This window comes from Chelonia mydas, chromosome 2, assembly GCF_015237465.2.
Source record: "Chelonia mydas isolate rCheMyd1 chromosome 2, rCheMyd1.pri.v2, whole genome shotgun sequence".
NCBI classification, from domain to species: Eukaryota; Metazoa; Chordata; order Testudines; family Cheloniidae; genus Chelonia; species Chelonia mydas.
In genome coordinates, this window is record NC_057850.1 from 217,786,444 (window position 1) to 217,808,555 (window position 22,112).

A 22,112-nucleotide genomic window follows, 5' to 3' on the forward strand; every position below is an offset into this window, starting at 1 on the left:
TCTCGGAAGCCCTCCGTCGCATGGCCACCAATAAATCTCCGGGCATGGACGGGCTGACTGTGGAGTTCTACCGCGCGTTATGGGACATTCTTGGCCCAGACCTAGCCACTGTCTGGGCTGAGTCTTTGCAGGGCGGGGTCCTCCCTCTTTTGCGCAGGCGAGCGGTGCTCGCCTTGTTGCCGAAGAAGGGGGACCTCCGTGATTTACGAAATTGGCGTCCCGTCTCGCTCCTTAGCACGGATTACAAAATCGTAGCGAAAGCAATCTCGCTGAGGCTAGGGTCCGTGATGGCGGACGTGATGCACCCAGACCAGACCTATACTGTCCCAGGTCGCTGCATTTTTGACAACCTATTTCTAGTCCGAGACCTTTTGGAACTCGGGCGGAGAGATGGTCTGTCGTTCGCCCTCTTGTCTCTTGATCAGGAGAAGGCGTTCGATAGAGTAGACCATGGGTACCTCCTGAGCACTCTGCAGGCGTTTGGATTCGGACCTCAGTTTGTGAGTTTTCTCCGGGTGCTGTATGCCTCCGCGGAGTGTTTGGTTAGGCTCAACTGGACCCTGACCGAACCGGTCAGCTTCGGGCGAGGAGTGCAACAGGGGTGCCCCCTCTCGGGCCAGCTGTACGCTCTTGCGATCGAGCCTTTCCTCTGTCTCCTCCGCAGGAGGTTGACGGGGTTGGTGCTGCGGGAGCCGGAGCTGCGGCTGGTCCTGTCGGCGTACGCCGATGACGTACTTCTCGTGGTCCAGGACCCGGGCAACCTGGCGCGAGTGGAGGCATGCCAGGCCATCTATTCGGCAGCCTCCTCCGCTCGAGTCAACTGGGTCAAGAGCTCTGGCTTGGCGGTGGGGGACTGGCGGCAGGCAAGCTCCCTCCCACCCGCGCTTCAGACCATCCGGTGGAGCGCGGGTCCTCTGCTCTATCTCGGCGTTTACCTTTCCGCCACGCACCCTTCCCCGCCGGAGAACTGGCAAAATTTAGAGGGCGGGGTGATAGAGCGGATCTGGAAATGGACGAGGCTACTCCGATGTCTCTCCCTCCGAGGGAGAGCACTGGTGCTTAACCAACTAGTCCTGTCCACGCTCTGGTACCAGCTCAACACCCTGGCCCCGGCCCCGGCCCCGGGTTTCCTGACCCACCTCCGGAGATTGATTCTAGAGTTGTTTTGGTCAGGAATGCACTGGGCCCCTGTTGGAGTTCTTCATTTACCCCTGAAGGAAGGAGGGCAGGGCCTGAAGCGTCTGTACACTCAGGTCCGCGTTTTCCGCCTCCAGGCCCTGCAGAGGCTCCTTTACAGTGCAGGTAGTTCGACGTGGAGCATATTGGCGCACGCCTTCCTGCGCCGCTTCCACGGGCTCCGATACGACCGGCAGCTCTTTTATCTTTGTCCGAGAGGTTTTCCGCGAGACCTCTCCGGGCTGCCAGTCTTCTACCAGGACCTCCTCCGGACCTGGAAATTGTTTCTAACGACCAGGTCCGTGGCGGCCACCGTGGGAGCAGATCTCCTCACGGAGCCCCTGCTACACAACCCCCAACTCTGTGTGCAGGTGGCAGAGTCCCGCTCGGTGCGCCAGAGGTTGGTCCTGGCAGAAGTCACGAGGGTCGGAGACCTCCTGGACTACGACCGGAGAGACTGGCTGGATCCCCTGACGCTCGCTCGGCGCATGGGGCTCTCCAGCCCCCGTACTCCCCGGCGTGTACTTCAGGAGGTGAGGGCCGCCTTGACCCCCGCTGCTCGGGCTTATGTCAACCGTGCCTTGCGCGAGGGCGCACCTCGCCCATCCTCTACCCCAGGCCCACCGGACCTTTCCATTGGGCCCCTCCCCTGCCGATCCCGACAAACCCCTCACCCTTTCACTGCGAGCCGGCTGCATGAACTGCAGCCGGTCAGCTTCCAAATCGCGCCACAGAAATATCTATACACACTCACGCTTCACACCCTTCACGCCCACACCCTGGTGGCCCGCCCCCATACAAAGTGGTGGGACCTCCTGCCACCTTTAGAGGGTGAGCAACCTCGGTGGGCCAGCCTGTATTCCACCTTGGTCCCGAGGCTCGTCAGGGACATTAGTTGGCGGCTCCTTCACGGAGCTGTGAGCACGGGCATGTTTTTGAAACGGTTCACCCCCATCCCGGATACTTGCCCTTTTTGCAATGTGAGGGAAACCCTTGTGCACGTATATTTGGAGTGTGCCAGGCTGCAGCCCCTTTTCCGGCTCCTCACAAATATTTTATTACGCTTTTGGCTACACTTTTCCCCTCACCTTTTTATTTACACACTCCCCATCCGTGGCCCCACAAAATCGTGAGATCTCCTGGTTAACCTCCTCCTAGCCCTAGCTAAAACAGCCATTTATAAAACCAGAGAGAGGAGGTTGGCTAATGAAGCGTCCTGCGATTGTAGGGCCATTTTCTGATCCTCAGTACATTCACGTATCTGGGCGGAGTTCTTCTGGGCGGCGTCCACCGACTCCCTTGACACCTTCGAGGAGTGGTGGGCACTGTCCAAGGTTCTCTGCTCGGTGACCCCATCTGGTTCCCTCCGTCTGACCCTTTGATTGAGGGGAAGAGTGAGAGACCCCAGCCCCAGCCGTTGCCGCTATGGATACCATCATCACTGTCACCTAGGAGGGGTCCTATCACACGCGGTGTACGTCCCCCCCACCCCCAAACTGCCCACCCTGCAGCCGTGCCCATCTTGTTGGGCACTCTCAGGAGAGGGATAATCGGTGACACTGGGCGTGGCACTAGGTAACTCGAGGGGGTGGAAGACCATGAGTGTCGAGGAAGCCCCCCCGCTCTAGGCCACCAGGTAACTCAGGAGGGTGGAAGACCACGAGTGTCGAGGAAGCCCCCCACTCTGGGCCCAGGCTAGCCTGAACACTTCTCCCTCCTGAAGGCTGCTGTGTTATACCTTGTGTTTGCTTTTGTTTTGTTGCATAGTTTTGCTTTATCCTTTTTTGGTGATTCCTTGTAAGTGTTACACAAATAAAAATTTTTTCTGCTTCAAAAAAAAAAAAAAAAAATTACTCTCCTATAGCCATCTGGCCCAACCCTGTCAGATATCCCCCACCTCTGCTCAACACTACGGGGTTGGGCAACTTGGGACGTCAGGCAGTGTACTCGTGACAAGCCATCTGCATTGCCATGGTGTCTTCCAGCCCGGTGTTGTATGGTGAATTGGAAAGGTTGTAGGGACAGGAACCATCTGGTCACCCTTGTGTTCTTTTCTTTATTTCGCTGCATCCACTGGAGGGGTGCATGGTCGGTCACAACGGTAAACCGTCGACCCAGAAGGTAATAACATAGTGTTTCCATGGCCCATTTCACAGCTAGGCACTCTCTTTCAACCGCGGCATACTTCTGCTCTCTCGGGAGGAGTTTCCTGCTGAGGTAGAGGATTGGGTGTTCTTCATCTCCAACCATCTGCGATAGGACAGCTCCCAATCCTACTTCAGATGCATCTGTGTGTAAAATGAATTCTTTGTTGAAGTCTGGGGCTATAAGCACGGGGTTACTGCAAAGGGCTGTCCGTAGATCCATGAATGCTTTCTCTGCGGCATCTGTCCACTTCACCATGTCTGGACCCCGGGCTTTTATCAGGTCTGTCAGGGGACTCGCTCTGGTAGCAAAATGGGGAATAAATCGTTGGTAATACCCCACCACACCCAGGAATGTCCGGACTTGCTTTTTCCTATTCGGCCGGGGCCAATTTTGGATAGCTTCTAGTTTGTTTAGTTGGGGCTTGACCATGCCCCTTCCTACAATGTAGCCAAAGTATTTAGCCTCGGCTAGCCCTATAGCACACTGGGTTGGTTGTGAGGCCAGCCTGTCTTAGCGTGTCCAGAACCGCTTCCACCTTTCCTAAGTGGGTTTCCCAGTCGGGGCTGTGAATAATCACATCATCCAGGTATGCCGCTGCATAACTGGTTTGGGGCCATAGGAGCTTATCCATAAGACGCTGTAAGGTGGCAGGTGCCCCATGCAGTCCAAAAGGAAGAACAGTATATTGAAACATATATTCTCTCTGGTGTAGAGAATGCCGTCTTTTCTTTCGCATCTTTGGCAAGGGGAATCTGCCAGTATCCCTTTGTTAAATCAATGGTGGTCAAAAATCGGGCACTGCCCAGGCGGTCAACTAACTCATCGATATGGGGTATGCATCGAATTTGGATATCTCATTCAGCCGGCGAAAGTCATTACAAAACCTAGTGGTGCCATCGGGTTTGGGCACCAACACAATCGGGCTTGACCACTGACTGTGGGACTCTTCGATGACTCCCAGCTCCAACATCCTTTTTACCTCTGCCTTGATCTCCTCCCTTTTTGCTGCTGGGACCCGATAGGGCCTTAAAGTTACCTTTGCCCCAGGGTCTGTGATAATGTGGTGATATGCTTCAGTGGTCCGGCCTGGTTTGGTTGAAAATACATCCTGGTATCGGTTGATCATCTCAGTTACCTCCTTCTTCTGGTTTGGTGTCAGATCAGTGAATATACTGATCTGCTCCTGCATATTATTTCCCTGGATCGGGGTCTCTTGGGCCACCACACACGCCTCTCGTTGGTGCCAAGGCTTTAAGAGGTTAATGTGATAAATTTGTTCTTGTTTCTGGCGTCCTGGCTGCCACACCTTGTAGGTTACTTCCCCCACGGGTTCAACCACCTCATAGGGCCCCTGCCATTGGGCCAAAAGCTTGCTTTCTGCCATGGGTACCAACACCATCACTGATCCCCTGGTTGGAACTGTCGGACTTTTGCCTGGCGATTGTAAGGGGTTCGCTGGGCCCCCTGCGCCTTTTCCAAATGGTCCCATACAATAGGGGTGACCCGGGCTATCTGTAACAGATGGTTAATTATATTTCTCCCCTCATTGGGTTCCTCTTCCCAGATTTCTTTTGCAATATCTAGTAAGCCACAGGGGTGGCGTCCGTATAATAATTCAAAGGGGGAAAACCCAGTTGAGGCCTGAGGTACCTCCCGGATTGCAAACATAAGGTAGGGTAGTAGGGTGTCCCATCCTTCCCTTCTCGACTTACCACTTTCCTCATCATTGCCCTGAGGGTTCGGTTAAACCTTTCTACCAGCCCATTGGTCTGTGGATGATAGACTGAAGTTCTCAGGGTATGTATATGGAGCAGCATACAGAGGTCCTTCATTAGCTTCGACATAAATAGGGTACCTTGGTCTGTTAATATCTCCTTTTGTAGCCCCACTCGGGCAAAGATCCCCATCAACTCTTTAGCTATCGTTTTAGAGGCCATGTTCCGCAGGGGGACGGCTTCTGGGTAGCGAGTAGCATAATCCAGAACGACAAGTATATATTGGTGACCCCGGGCTGTCTTCTCCAGGGGTCCCACTAGATCCATGGCTATTCGGTCGAAGGGGACCTCTATGATGGGAAGGGGTACTAAAGGTGCCCTCAAGTGGGGACGGAGGCTGTGCAGCTGACACTCTGGGTAGGACGCACAGTACCTCCGCACTTCTTCATGTACTCCGGGCCAGAAGAATCATCGCAGGACCTGTGCCAGGGTCTTCTCTACCCTCAAATGCCCCCCAGAAAGATGACTATGGGCCAGACTTAATACAGCATTCTGGTGTTTTTGAGGTACTAGGATCTGCTGTACCTTCTGCCCCTGTACTGGTGCAACCCGGTATAAGAGATTCTTCTTCATTATGAAGTAGGGTCCTGGTCCATGGGTTTTCCCTTCCACGGGGACCCCCATCTATTTCTGTCACCTCCTTCCTAATGTTGTCGTACATTGGGTCTTCAGCCTGGTCCCGTCCAAAATTTCCTCTCCCGGGGCTAATCTGCCCGAGATCTAGGGGGCCAATCTCTGTTGCCTCTACTGGTTCAGAAGCGTTAGGGTGTGGGTCAGACTCGGGTTCTTCTCCCTCCTGGGTGGCCTCCTTTTCAGCTGCTCGGGTCTGCCTACCTATGAAAGCGACCCTCTGGCTTTGGGCCAGTATTTGGGTTCCCAAGGCCTTAGCTGCCCTTCTTTCCCTTTTCATCTTTCTACGCTGTCTGGGAGTGGAGAACAAATCTGGGGATATTTCAGAGAAGGTTGGGGGTTAACAGTCTACTGTGGATGCCTCACTACTTTCAGGGCTTCCCCCTTTCTCCAATTCCCCTACCTGGAGTAAGTCTCCAAACCCTGGGAAGTCCCTCCCTATGAGCACTGGGTATGGGAGTTTAGGGACTACCCCGCTGCTACCTCTGTAGTAGAATCTCGATTTTTACTGGGATGGTGGGGTAATAACCAACTATCCCATGGACGCATGTTATCCCCGTACGCTTAGCCCACAGCAGCTGACTACGCTTCACGAGCTTCCCCGAGACAAGTGTGATAGCGCTCCCCGAATCAACCAGTGCTGTGGTCTCTACCCCATTTAGCTTCACTGATCTAGTGTACATATGTGGGGTTAGTGAGACCCCCCACAAGGTGGATTAGGGAGCATGGGTCTGCCCAGTTCCCCAGGTTACACTGCATAGGCTCCTCGGCATTGGGACACTATGCAGCTATGTGTCCTCACTCCCCGCAGGTGTAACATCTGTATGAAGCCCTAGACATTCCCCGGTCTCTTGGTTTGGGTAGTCTAACATCATGATCCTCTTCCCCCTCAGTGCTCCGACTCTTTGTAGCTTCTGGTTGGCGTTCAGCCCCTCTCTTTTTCCACCTGGGTTCTCCTGGTGGCCCAGTCACCCAAGCTCTAGGGCTTGGTACTGCTAGTTTAACCCGGGGTGCTTCTTCCTTAACTGGTCGGGTCAGCTCCCTCGCCGTCCTTCGCCTTTCTACCAGCGCGATATCCTCATCGTAGGTGGAGGGTTCGTTCTGGCTTACCCAGGTGCGAAGGTCTGGCGGTAGTCCTCTCATGTATCGGTCGATGACCAGAACGTCAAGTATCTCCTCCGGACTCCGGGACTCAGTTCGTAATCACTTTCATGCGAGATGGATGAGGTCATATAATTGGGACTGCGGGGTTTTGTTTTCCTGGTACCTCCACTCATCATATCGCTGGGCCCGCACTGCGGCCGTTACCCCAGATCTGGCCAGGATCTCTGCTTTCAGCTGGGGGAGTCTGCCGCAGCCTCTTCAGGCAAATCATAGTAGGCCTTCTGGGCCTCCCCACACAGGAATGGAGCGAGGATGCCAGACCACTGTTCTTGGGGCCAAGCCTCCCGCATGACAGGATTTGGAAAGATTACTAATATTCACCAACAGATTAAGTCAGAGGGATTTCTGCATGATTCAGTACTGCACAATTTGGCCCATAAATTTTATTAAGATAAAGATCAATACAAGATGGAATTTTATCCCTGCTAAGTGTTAGTTGTTACAAAACTAAGGTTTTTCAGCCCTTTATAATCTGCATAGGTATCGGTCTGGATCACTTAATCCCTCTCAGTTTATCGCAGCTTCCTCAAAGGCACTAACCTCCATGACCTTTATGTCACCATCTCAGATGACTCCAATTATTCTGCTGTGAGCTCTGATGCTTTCACACAGCCTATCCTTAGCTTAAAAAAAATTGAGGAGAGTGGTGGTGGAATGAAAGCAATATCACATGTCCTAACCACACTTTATACCCTATGAGATAGGCAACAAAAATCTTAGGGTGATGGAGAGGGAATTTTTCTTCCAAATCTGTAGATATCAAGAGGAACACAATTCCACAACACTGAGGTCAGCTGTGTGAAAGCACTATATTTTGGCTTAGCCAACCTGAAAACTGAGGGGGAGAGTAGATAAATGAGCCACAGAAAGTAGGTTATGAGAGGAAACAAACGTGGCTGAGGTTATGCAAGTACACAGGGGTTGAGGCTTGAAGGAACTTGAAAGATAACAGTAAAATTCTGAATTTAAACCTGAGTTTCAGAGAGAGACAATACAGTTGCTTGAACCAAGGGGTAATGTGGAGACAGCAGGGATGATTAAAGGTGAGCTGAAATGCTCTTATACAAAACACCCATAGGCTACGCAAGCCCCCAAATAAGTAACCTGTTCATGTTGAGATTGGGGTCTGATCCAGGTTGCACTGATGTTAATTGCAAAGCTTCCATTGACTACAACTGGACAAGGATAGGCCCTTAAAAATTAAAAACCAAGTTGTAAATCATTTTTTTCTCCACTCATCCTCCAGTGCTTAGATTCAAGATTCTCTGTTTCCAAAATGCTAACCCTGACCCATTAAGCAATATAAGGAATGAAAGTATTCACCCGCTCCTCTGATTTAGATGTCGCTTGAGTTAGTGATGGCTCCAGTTGTAATAGGTTAGAAGAAGCCAGACCCCTGAACTAAGGTTTTGGCTAGAGTCAAGTGGAAAATGATTTCCCCATCCCACAAGAATTTGATCTTTCAAAAAATTTTCCCGTCCCACATTAGGGCAAAAAGTAAAAATCTTGGAAGTTTTCTTGAACCAAAACCCCCACCGCCCACCTCCAAAAGTTTCAGATCAGGTCAAATGAAATGTTTAATTTTAATAATTTTGGAGTGTTTTGTTTCAATGTTGATCTTATCAGTTTTGAAACTTTTAAAAACTACTGATTATCTTAAATTTTGAAACACAGTCATTTGAAAACAAAAATGGAAATTTTCATTTAGAAAGTGTCAAAACAGAATGTTTCAACAATTTAGAATTGTTCACAAAGTTTCAAAATGGGAAATTAATCAAAACCAACCCTTTCCCATAAAAAGTTTCAGTGAAATGAACTGGGATTTTCCGATAAAAAAATGTTTTGCTGACAAATTCCTGACCAGCTCTAGTCTTGGAAGGCAAAAACCTTTCAGCCCATCTTAAAATGAGCAGCAGAATTTTGGACCGACTTTAGACTGATATTGAAAGATGGTGGAGTGCATCTTAGAGATGTAAACATTGTACCAAATGGACACTCATTTTTTGGTGTGAATTAAAGGTGAATTGCACAGCATCTGCCACACATAAAGAGTCATTTCCCCCTGCAAGAACATATGTTAATCCTGCCTTTGATAAGCAGCACAATTAATAACCTTTATTGCTAAAGAATTTACAAATTCTAAATGTCAGAAGTAATATAAGCAACTGTCACCATCCTATGTGAGTGTATACTGTGCTATTTTCCATTCCTTTGTCTATCAACCTCTACTTCAAATGAATGATACAAAAAATGGTTACATTTTACTTAGGCTAATTAGTGTCTAATCTGTATTATTTTCCCACTTTAATTCAGACTACATTACATAGACATGGATCTTTATACAAAATAGTAATTTTTCACAAACAAAACATCTGGTGCCAGACAGTGGCTGGCATTGCACTGATACACAGGGGGAAGGGAGAGAAGATACAAGGAACAGCTCACTGCAATATGACTAGCAAAGGCAGGTAATGGCACTAATCTCAGAAGAAGCAGACTGAGGATTGGAAGCTCCCCATTTTATTGGTGAGGGCGGAGAGGAATACATTTGGTATCGTCTCCTAGAATTCCTGGCCAGAATATCTCCTGGATATTTTCATTGCCGCCCGGTACCTCTTCATAACCTGGGGTCTGGGCCATGTTTTTAAGCCACAATTTAGATTATTACTATTATTTAATAGCACTCTCAGGTATCAGTATGAATCGGGGACCCATTCTGCTAGGTGATTCCAAATAGAGGTAAAAATGGCCCCTCCTACGAGCTAACACTAAGGATGAAATCCTGGCCCCACTAGAGTCAATGGGAGTTTTACCATTGACTTTCATGAAGGGCAGGATTTCACCTTGAGAAACAATATATAGTTTATATACACGTACTATTTAAATTTTGTTTTGTATTACATATATAAGTATCAAGGTTCCACAGCTGCCCGTCAGTCTAGCTATCAAACTTCAATACTGGATAAATTGGTTGAAAATAGTTAGAGACGGAATTAAAAAACTACCAAAAAGGACCTGAGAGAGTCAAACCATCACAGCTTTTGAAAAAGATAATCATACCCCTCTATTAGAATTCTTTGAGATTGTCAACAAAATAGTGGATGAAGGAGAAAGAAGTGATATGATTTATTTGGATTTTCAGATGCCTTTTATGCTTTCTCACGCAAGAAGGAAATAAGGAAACTAAACCATAGGGTGAGAGGTAAAGTACTGTTATGCTACTGTTATGTAATATAATGATAGTAACTGAAGTGTTATGAACTCAGAAGTCATGTGTGGGGGAGAGAAGGAAGGCAGGTCCTTTCTTCTCTCCCACACACATCAGTCATGCATGGGCAAAGAGTGACAATAATGGATCTATTCATTATTCTTTTTCACTGGCGTTTCCGCTGACCAAGAAATCAATGATTACAAAACACTTAAGTGAAAAGATAAACTCTATGTATTTTTATTCACTGAGACGTTAACACAAACTTCTCAAACATTTCTCCAGTTTCAGCCCACCCTCACACTGTTTTGGATCTGAGTCAGACCCAAATTTGGAAATGACATTTTCTTGATTCAGATGTGGCCAATATTTCAAAACAAAAGTTTGCTCTCAAGATATATATATACACACAAAAGGCAGTGGAATCCTGTATGAATAATTAATCTCAGTGATTTCTGCAATTTGGGACAAGATTTTTAGAAAAATAGTTTGGGAGATTTCAGTGCAATGGAATCCACACCTGCAACCTAACTTGATGCAGTATAAAACCTAATTTCATAGAGTCATAGAATCATAGACTTTAAGGTCAGAAGGGACCATTATGATCATCCAGTCTGACCTCCTGCACAACGCAGGCCACAGAATCTCACCCACCCACTCCTGTAACAAACCCCTTACCTCTGTCTGAGCTATTGAAATTCTCAAATCGTGGTTTAAAGACTTGAAGGTGCAGAGAATCCTCCAACAAGTGACCCATGCCCCACGCTGCAGAGGAAGGCTAAAACCCCCTAGGGCCTCTGCCCATCTGCCCTGGCGGAAAATTCCTTCCTGACCCCAAATATGGCGATCAGCTAGACCCTGAGCATGTGGGCAAGACTCACGAGCCAGACACCCAGGAAAGAATTCTCTGTAGTAACTCAGATCCCACCCCATCCAACATCCCAACACAGGCCACTGGGCATATCTATCATTAATAGTTGAAGATCTATCCCATCATATCATCCCTTCCATACATTTATCAAGCTTAGTCTTGAAGCCAGATATGTCTTTTGCCCCCACTGCTTCCCTTGGAAGGCTGCTCCAAAACTTCACTCCTCTGATGGTTAGAAACCTTTGTCTAATTTCAAGTCTAAACTTCCTGATGGCCAGTTTATATTATATATATATTTAACATAATCCAGATGCAAACACAATGATCACAGTGACTAATTTTTACATAAAAAGAAAAGGAGTACTTGTGGCACCTTAGAGACTAACCAATTTATTTGAGCATAAGCATAGTACTCCTTTTCTTTTTGCAAATACAGACTCACACGGCTGCTACTCTGAAACCTGTAATTTTTACATGTTCACTTTTAGAAATGAATAAAGTTATGATATTTTGGAAACTTTTCATTAGATTCCTATCCACCCCCAGCAAGTGGAGGCACCAGTGTAGTTAGTTTGGTTTGAGGGGTTTACACCCTTTGAGTTTTGAAGTTCAAAACTCAGAGTGAAACATCTGAAATGGTTGAGTTTCACCTGTGTTCCATAGTTTCCAACCAAACAACTTGTTCCAGAGTCTTTTGAAAGTTGGCCTAGTTCCACTCACTCTCTTCCCCTCTCCCCATAGACTGGCTAAAACATTCTCAAACTCTGGTCTCAGTTTTGGGTTTGGAACAGAACTCCAAACAAGGCGATTTTCTCTTGGTTTAGTGTTTTATTTTGATAGTTTTACAAAGCGACAGGTGGTGTATACTAGAATGAAGACATGCATCAGCAAATTACAGCTGGATTTTCCAGCATCAGTAAATATTGTTTATCTTTGTTTGCAAATAATGGTGACTTCCCTATGAATAACAATGAGCTAGGATACAAAGGAAAAGTTCAAAAATGTAAATTTGCACATTTATTGCAGCTTCTTGTTTTAAGTGCTTAATGCCTATTAATTCAGATGCCACATTTTCCCTTTCTTCTTCATGATCATTTTGACTTCCCCAGCTTAGGAAAAACATTCTGAGGAAATCAGAGTCTTTTTTGTGTATGACTTATCTATAGACTCACTAATTCCAGTCTCTTTTGAGTCCTTTCATGCTGATAACTTCTTTTCAACAAAAATTGTTTAATGACTTTTTTTTGTGTGAAAATTTTCTTTGTTGATTTTACTCTCCTTTCCCCTCCCCAAAAAGAGGCAATATTTTAAACAGAAGAATAACTAACTCTTTGTGTAACCATTTACTTAACTGGAAGCTTGCCATATGGACTGAGAGCAAACCGAGGGCTGTCCCTCATTTTACTTGGCCACACAGAGGAATAAGGGGTAGTTACTTCCTCCCCCCGCCCCCACATTTACTGCCCTTGCTCATTTGAGGAAGGCAGCTGAGGCTCCAGCTGCAGGGGAAGATAGCAAGGGCTGCTCATGAAGTATGCTCTCCTTTGTGAGCAAATGAGTAGAGAAAGGGGCAAAGAGGGTGAGGAACAGGAGGAGCTTTGATTCTTCTCCTCTTATTTATTAGCCAGATTAGCTGACAGGAGATAAACTTGAAGAATCAGCTGATCACCTAGGTGTTAGGAGGGAATTTATTTCATACAGTGTAGTGTAAGTAGATGTTATTTATTTAGTTAGTTATTTATTTATTTACACGCACTTTGGCCAGGATCCTGTACACTGGTATACAAGTGTTATGCTGCTGTTGCTAATTACTGTTTGACTGTGAACCACCCAGCACATTTTAAGGCACTAACACATAAGACAACGTGATCCCTCCTTGCCTTAAAGAATTTATATTCTAAGGCCCCATTCCTGCAAACATGCGCATGCTCAGTTTTTCACACCATGGGTAGCCCCAAAGATGATGCAAGGTGAACTGTCAGGCTGGAGGGAGGTTACCAGTGGAGTTTCTCAGGGAGCAGTTTTGGGACCAGTCTTATTTAATCTTTTTATTATTGACCTCGGCACAAAAAGTGGGAGTGTGCTAATAAAGTTTGCAGATGATACAAAGCTGGGAGGTATTGCCAATGTAGAGAAGAACCAGGATATCGTACAGGAGGATTTGGATGACCTTGTAAACTGGAGTAATAGTAATAGGATGAAATTTAATAGTGAGAAGTGTAAGGTTATGCATTTAGGGATTAATAACAAGAATTTTAGTTATAAGCTGGGGACGCAACAATTAGAAATAATGGAGGAGGAGAAGGACGTTGGAGTATTGGTTGATCATAGGATGACTATGAGCCGCCAATGTGTTATGGCCGTGAAAAAAGCTAATGCGGTCTTGGGATGCATCAGGAGAGGTATTTCCAGTAGAGATAAGGAGGTTTTAGTACCATTATACAAGGCACTGGTGAGACCTCACCTGGAATACTGTGTGCAGTTCTGGTCTCCCATGTTTAAGAAGGATGAATTCAAACTGGAACAGGTACAGAGAAGGGCTACTAGGATGATCCGAGGAATGGAAAACTTGTCTTATGAAAGGAGACTCAAGGAGCTTGGCTTGTTTAGCCTAACTAAAAGACGGTTGAGGGGAGATATGATTGCTCTCTATAAATAGATCAGAGGGATAAATACCGGAGAGGGAGAGGAATTATTTAAGCTCAGTACCAATGTGGACACAAGAACAAATGGATATAAACTGGTCATTGGGAAGTTTAGACTTGAAATTAGACGAAGGTTTCTAACCATCAGAGGAGTGAAGTTTTGGAATAGCCTTCCAAGGGAAGCAGTGGGGGCAAAAGACCTATCTGGCTTTAAGATTAAACTCGATAAGTTTATGGAGGAGATGGTATGATGGGATAACATGATTTTGGTAATTAATTGATCTTTAAATATTCATGGTAAATAGGCCTAATGGCCTGTGATGGGATGTTAGATGGGGTGGGATTTAAGTTACTACAGAAAATTCTTTCCTGGGTATCTGGCTGGTGAATCTTGCTCACATGCTCAGGGTTTAGCTGATCACCATATTTGGTGTCGGGAAGGAATTTTCCTCCAGGGCAGATTGGAAGAGGCCCTGGGGGTTTTTCGCCTTCCTCTGTAGCATGGGGCACGGGTCACTTGCTGGAGGATTCCCTGCACCTTCAAGTCTTTAAACCACAATTTGAGGACTTCAATAGCTCAGACATAGGTGAGAGGTTTTTCGCAGGAGTGGGTGGGTGAGATTCTGTGGCCTGCGTTGTGCAGGAGGTCGGACTAGATGATCATAATGGTCCCTTCTGACCGTAGAATATATGAATCTATGAATCTATATTGTGTGAAGTTAAGCACAGCAAGAACATTTCTGTTTACTCTTTTCGCTGTTTACAGGTTTTTTTTTAAATTGTGTCACTTTGCCATTGCCCATTTTTGCCCATTTTATATTTATTAGTCTTTGCTTTTTAGTTGCTGCACCCATGACCATTTGCCCTTTGATTTCTGGGTCATTTATTGCCTTTATTTAAAGTTCAATATTTCCCCCATTCTTGTTGCGATGTTCCAGAACCTTTTCAATTTTCCACTTTTTAAGAGCATCGGTACAAACGAAAATTAAGAAAAATAAACTTAGGCATGTCTTGCTAACTCTGTGGGGGCCTGATCCTACAAGCCTTACTCCCATGAGTTATCCATACACAGTCATCCTATTTACTTAAGTGGTGCTTCTCCCATGAGAGAGGACTGCTCACATGAGTTTGCGGAATCAAGACCTGCAAGACAAAGTACACTGCAATTTGCAATATGAAAGGCATTTTCTTTTTTGAACACATTTCCAAAGACTAAATGGCTGATAGTCATATGAAGTTACTGGGCCAAATTAATTCTGGTGTAACTCCATGGAAGCCAATAATTACACGAGGGATGAATTTGGGCCACTGGGGTTTGAGATTTCAGTTTCACTCCACTGAGTTGTAAATTGCTGTGGTCTCACATAAGCAAATATGGAAACACTAATTATTTTAAACTAAATGTATATTGTTGTATTCAAGGGGTATTCACTGCTCTACTTACTTTTTTGTGATTATTTATTTTAAAATGTCTAAGCAGAAGAAGCAGGCCATGCCGTATACCTGGAAATGCATAAATAATGAGCAAACCCAGAATGATTTAGTGCAGATCACCTCACAGACATATATGCACATTTGCAGTTTAAACACTGCCATGTTGTCTGCAAGCTTGGGAGAGTAATTCTGTGAGCAATCACAGTGCAGTCAGAATCAGAAACTTAGTAAAATAATACTACTTTGGAATAGCAATTAAAGTATATGACCTTACAACTCTCATTCAGTGGATGACTAGTCCTGTGTCTAAGAATTATTCACATTATTGATATTACAGTAGGGCCCAGAGGCCCCAGCCAAGATTAGGGCCCCATTGTGTTAGACATGATACAAGCACATAGCAAGAGACAATTCATCCTGAAGAAGTTATTTTTAATTTACATAGACAAGGAAGACAAAGAGTGGAAGGGGAAACAGGCAGAGAGATGATGTAACTTAAGATCACAGAGCAGGTTACTGGCTGAGCCAAGGCCAGAACCCAATCACAGTCCAGTGCCACACTATCTTACTTACATTTTGCCTGCCTTACTCAGGTCAGTAAAGGTATAGGATCGGGCCTCCAAAGCTTAATTCTTATACATGTGGAACAATAACGTCATATATGGCATATGTTATTTTAAATACATTAGTCTAACTTTGCACCTTTTTGTTTAAAATTTATCGTTTTTGGTACCTTAAATCCCACAATAACCATTTAGTTTCTATTATACACAGTATGAGCGCCTGCTACATGGAGAGCATATAGAGACTTAAGTCTGGAGCGGAAGGATCCACCACAATTATTCTATGATGTTACTGGCACTGACAGCTTTGCTGGGTTCAATGTAGGGTTGCCAATTTTGGTTGGACATATTCCTGAAGATTTAATCACGTCATGACTCCAGGCCAATCCTGGAGGGTTGGCAACCCTAGCTCAATGGCATACTGATGGATTAAACCACCGCCTCAAATAATTGAAACCATTCCCAGGACATCTAAAAAAGTGGTCATGCTCTCAGCCTAGCTAAAGTATCTTTCCACTGCAAGTAATAATGCAGCAAAAGCCATGTCACATGACTTTAACAGAAGCATTTAGCATTTTTACTGACAGAATCTAAAGCATGTGGTTATGAAGTGTGAAATACTCATTAAAATTCCTTGAGGAAAATCAGTTGAATAAATACCAGTAATTGTTACAGTGCCTCCCTTATTGTAGTTTTATAACATAGTAATTCTTATCACTGCTCTGTTTTACTCTCATAGCAAATAAAAATCTCAGATGCTTGTTCAGAAATTTATTTCCTTCTGGGGCAATTTTAATATTTGTAACTCTAAAGTTTAAAAAGTAATTATACTAACTATGGGCCAGATCATGTCCCCGTGTTTTGCATGCTGCTTTAGTATCTTGGGGACAGTGTGTGCATGCATGTACCCCCTCCACAGCGCCATTCCCCTTTTACCAAACCCCACAGAGGATGTTCTAGAAGGCATTTGGGACCTCTGTGTGGGAACTCGTGGAAACTGGGCAGGCTGGGAGTGTGGAGTCAGCTGGGAGTCACTAGGTGGTCATTGGTTTCAGAGTGGTAGCAGTGTTAGTCTGTATCAGCAAAAAGAACGAGGAGTCCTTGTGGCACCTTGTTAGTCTCTAAGGTGCCACAAGTACTCCTCATTCTTTTAGGTGGTCATTGAGTTGAGGAACATGTCACCCTAGGCCCCTTTTGTGGTGGGCATCCTCCTCTATAGGGGGAGGAATTCTGGGAGGAGCAATCATAGCCAGTGTTATGGAACTGTGCTGCCAGGGAACAAGTAGGGAGGACACTGAGCTGTTGCAGACGCACAAGACCTGTGTGTGGCCCTGGCCTCATGGGGAACTCCTGGGGCAGGTTTTGAAGGCAGGCTCCAAATCTCATTCAGGGAGATAGGCAAACTCTGACCCCAGATGGAACAATATTAGAGAAACTCCATGAGGGGATTTTTGTGGAGTTTTCCATCCCCATTGGCCATTGGTTTTAGCATAGGAGTGGGCAATATAGCCCTATCTTTGCCTTGTCTGCCTCACTCATGAGGCAGCAGTGCTGGGGGAACCCTTCAAATGTCCATGACTCAGCAGATACACTCTACCCCTCTAGTGCTGCTGTGTCCAGTCACCAGGGAGCTCAGGCAGCAGTGCCGGGGGGCTTTTCTGGGGCACATGCCTCTGTGGAAAGTACTAGACTCCCCACCAGCCCAGACCACACACACAGTCCCATTTCTCCCCACATTTCCGCTGCACATAAACTTCCTCTTCCACAGGCTTAATCAACTTTTCCAGGCCCCCTGAAGCCCTGGTCACCACCTGTAGTCTCATTCTCCCTGCAACCCATGCCCTCTTCCCCACCCCTTCCCAATCCCAACAGATTGGTGCCTGGTGCACCTTGGAGCTGAGACAGCAGCCAGAAGCCCTGTTTCACCTGCCCCCCTTCGCACTTTCCCTTCAGCCCTCATGCCCTCTCAGTGCCCTCTTCCCCCATGCCTCCCTTTAAGCTGCTCAGTCTGCCTAGACTCCAAAGTCTCTGTTTTGAGTAGAGGTGGCTAACAGTGCTGAACAAAGGAAGTAGCCAGTGGAACTTGACAGATCTATTGACTTTTCTTTGTGGGGAACAAATAGGTTCTATTGAATAAGGGGCATGGCTCTCATTTTTGTTACACTAGAAAATATTTAAAAATCTTTCCTATCCCTGAGCTGTTGTGAAAAGGTCTGTGTACACAACATTTGTAGTTTGTAGGCACTCTGGGTTTTTAGCTAGGAGAAGCCAATCACACATGAGACTCTCAGGAAAAAATCACAAAGGTCTAATTTTAAAAACATTGCCTCTGCTGAAGTTATTACATATTTGAACAAGGAAATATTATAGAACATTCAGCTGGTCTGCAAAAGACACTTAAAACTGGAGAATAATGTCAATAATTAGTATGTGAAATAGAGAAAACCTCAACACAACTTTAATTATGGAGCTACGAGGGCATGTCTATAGTCCAGTCTATAAAACATGAAGCTCAAGTAGTAGAATATTTACTGTAATCGAACAAATTGCCTGAAGAAGTGATTTGAAATGTGAATATTGCCTGTATTCCCTTTAGCTGATCTTGGAGGCCAAATGTCATACCAGAGAGCTATTCAGAGCAAAACCATTACTTTTTCTTCACAATTCAACCTCAAGGTGGCATCATATCATATCTTTTGCAGGAATACCATTATGTTTCCCCCTTCTACAGAAAAGATTGATGTCTTACAAAACACTAAGGTAGGCTTTCTTGGTGTGATAGATACAGTGAATCATTATTAATGCACTATGTTCCATCCCGATATTGAGGGGGTGTTTTTCTCTAGCTGCTCTTACTTGCTGGCATGTTGGATACACACAATTCTTTCACTGATCCAGGTCTTTAATCAAAATAAAATAAACTTTATCTAGCCTCCTACCAAAACATTTACTATTATAAAATGTCAAGTATCAGAAGGGTAGCCGTGTTAGTCTGGATCTGTAAAAGAGGCAAAGAGTCCTGTGGCATCTTATAGACTAACAGATGTATTGGAACATAAGCTTTCGTGGGCGAATACCCACTTCATCAGATGCTATTATAAAATGCTATTTCAATTCTCAAATATTAAGCCTTAAGGGACTATATTTAATAAAGAGGCAAAATTCTTTTCTTTTACAATGAATTGGTCGCAGCCAGATGGGGCTGTGCTGGGTAGTGCTCAAAACTCTCTCAGCTGGACACTGAAGTCAAATCCTAGTTTAGGATATAGACAGAGCTAGATTAAATTCCAGAAGCCAAATTTTGTTTAATTTACTCCTCTGCAGCTCTACTGAAGCCAATAAGGGGATACATAGAGATTGGAGAAATTTTTCAACTGAAACTTTTTTTGACACCCACCCCAAAAAAATACAGACTTGGTGACACCAAAACATTTTGTGAATTTATGTCAATTTTTCTGAATTGCCGCAGAAGACTGAAGCGGAGCGATTGAGCTGCCGCTGAAGTGCTGCCACCGAGGAAGAGAGGGACTGAAAGACCTGCCGACAGATTTGCCCCCGCCCTGTCTGCGGGGCCCAGGGCCTGGGGCAAATTGCCCCACTTGCCCCTCTGGGTGGCCCTGCTGATGTGTGCTAGATTTGATCTGAACCAGCACCCTGGATGTGAAAGGTCTATTAATAAAGATATGCTCTACTCCAACAGCTCCCAAACTTATTGATTTATGTGCTACCTTCTTAAAAAAATAGCTGTGAAGTGAACTGAGAACATCAAGCTCACGTACCACGAGTGGTACACATAATACAGTATAGGAATTAGAACAGGAATTAATTCAGGGAAGTCCAAGGCCTGTGTTATTATCTAGTCTGAATTTCTGAATCACAATGGCCCCTTCTGGCTTTATAATCTCCTAAACCAGTTACACTTATACCAATTAATTCCCATCAGCTACAGACCTACAAGGCCTATAAAGCTAGGGCCTTGCAAAATGTTTTGCTGAGCACACAGGGTTGCTTCCCAGTGGGAAAAGCAGTCTTCATTCCCAAAACACTGATTTTCATTAATGCAGACTGTTCAGGTGATCAGAACTTTTTGTGATGGAATGGAAATGGTGAAGACAACGTTTTCTAGCATTGTTTTGAGTAGAAACCTGTTAGAGAATTATAGATGAAAATGAAATGAGTTGAGCAGTTTTATCCTGGTCAGACAACTACCACTACATTTGCATTGCATGAAAAAAGGCAGCTTAGTTTAAGTTGATGAGAAAACAAGGGTCCATGTGACATAATGGCTTGTGTATACACATAGGGCCAAGTTCTGCTGACAGCAGTCATGCAAACCCATTGAATGTAACGGAGAGCAGAATCTAGCTCATAGGCTGATGTGTAAACCTGTGTTTAAAGGTTTGATTTACTAATGATTTAACTCAACAGAGAATGCTATCAAAGGCACTGTTCTAGTGCACCGTCATTTTATACTGCAGAAGTGTGAAGCACAAATTCTTCAGCAAGTAAAAGTTTTGTAAGCTAGTGTCAAATAGACTGTTCATGAGTTGATTCCTCAGTACACATGTGAAATGTGAGTAAAGTTCTGTAAGCTGGTCTTAAAACCTGTTTATATCTGAAGCTTCTGGTCAGGAGAGTCCCTGACATGGGAGGGTGGGAGGTTGTAGGTGAGGATGTGGGAGCACTGTAACAAAACTGTATAACAGGAGCTTGCACAACGCCTGTCTTCAGCATGACTGATTCTAGCCAGTGCTATTAGACCTTCATAAGGAACAATTTGACCCTTCACGTTTTAAAGGTGAATACCTACTGCTACATGATAATTTATTTCCCTAGTCTGTTATTTTAGACATATGTTAGCTGGTCAACATTGCAATACCACTAACAATAAGTAGCAAAGGGCATATCATACAATGCATAAGCTTGATGATCTTCTTTGGTATACGAGGTTGCAAATTGCAACCCGTGTCAGCAAGAATTTTTGCATCTAAATGGGGATTCATCCTGGGGTGAATAACTTTGACTAGCTGATGAGGCTTCCTGTGATTATGTTGAATCAGCCCACTCCCTGAGAGCCTTAGCCATGTCCTCCTACACCACCAGCATTGCCCACCTTGGGGGCTCCACTGGCTAGCTCTGGGTATGCAGGCACATCAGTTTGTGATCTTTCTGCCACTGATGTATCCCAGGACTGAGCCAAACTTCCTATCTATATTCTAGAGGATATTATGAGTAGCTAGCCAAGCCCTTTCAATTTCTAATTATAAATGAAACATAAGGTCAAGAAACAGATGAGAAACCATGTTGAAGCAATACTGAACCGATTTTTCGTCACTGATTTTTTTGAAGGGTGTTTGCTTGGCTAGTAATATTCTGGGACATACAGATAGAAAACAGTTAACAGAAATGCCTGTAAACGTATTTATTTGGCATTTTGTTTCACTGAGCATAGAAGTCATCTGTCCAATCTTAAATTTTTTTTCTAAGGAAGCAACACAAAAAGACCCTGTAAGACAAAGAAAAAAAAAAACAATCTGCAAATGCTTCCTTGAAACGTGGTCTTTCCCCTGGATACAAAGTGACATCGATACACAGCTGCAGATTTGTTGACCTACGCATGAGATTGAAACTGTAATATGAAAAATGAAATTCCCTGAAGATAGATTTTTTTCCTCTTAGAGGCAGCTAGTGGGAACAATATAATGACTGGAAGGATCTGCAGACCTCTGTATAATGTTAGAGAATGTCATGTTGAGAAAGGGCATATGTTCTCTACATCAACACTCCTTAATCTTCTCAGATTTTCACAAAGAAATCATATTAATCAAATCTGCTTTCAGCTATATGAAAAGTATAGTCTGAATGGTTCATAGCTTACAAGGAAATTGAATATAGAAGAAAACCTAGATAGAAAGAAGCCTAGAAGTTTAAATAACCTAGTGTTTTCAGTATCTCAGTTTGTGGTCTTCAATAGCAATGTCAATTATGCATCAGAGAGCTCTCAAACTACCCAATACTGTGGCTATGGAGTGATCCATGAAGGCAACACAGGAGAATAGGAACTGCCACATCAAGTCAGACCAGTGAGCCATCTGCCACTGCCTTATAAAACAAAAATCCAAAGGAAACCTAAACACCCACCACCAGACAGATCAACATAGGGCTAGCTTTTCCCTGGTCCTTGAACCGGTACAGCACCTTCCCACCCCACTTGGGTAGCCCATGTAGGGGCCAGGCGCAATTACAAGCCCTGTGCTCAGGGTGTACAGGGATTGTTTTAGTCTTACTTCCTTAGGGAAGTGTTACTCCAAATGGGGAGGAGATAGGTTGGCAGAAGGCAGGACCCTGGCTTCAGTCCCTACACACCAGCCAGTGGAGGGCGACTGGTCTACAGTACAGAGCAGGAGGTACGCCATAAAGGAATGTAATGGGTACGCTCTCCCTGCATTCCAGGGAGCTCTGGGAGCCATTGTACCTTCCTGATACAATAGCTTATTG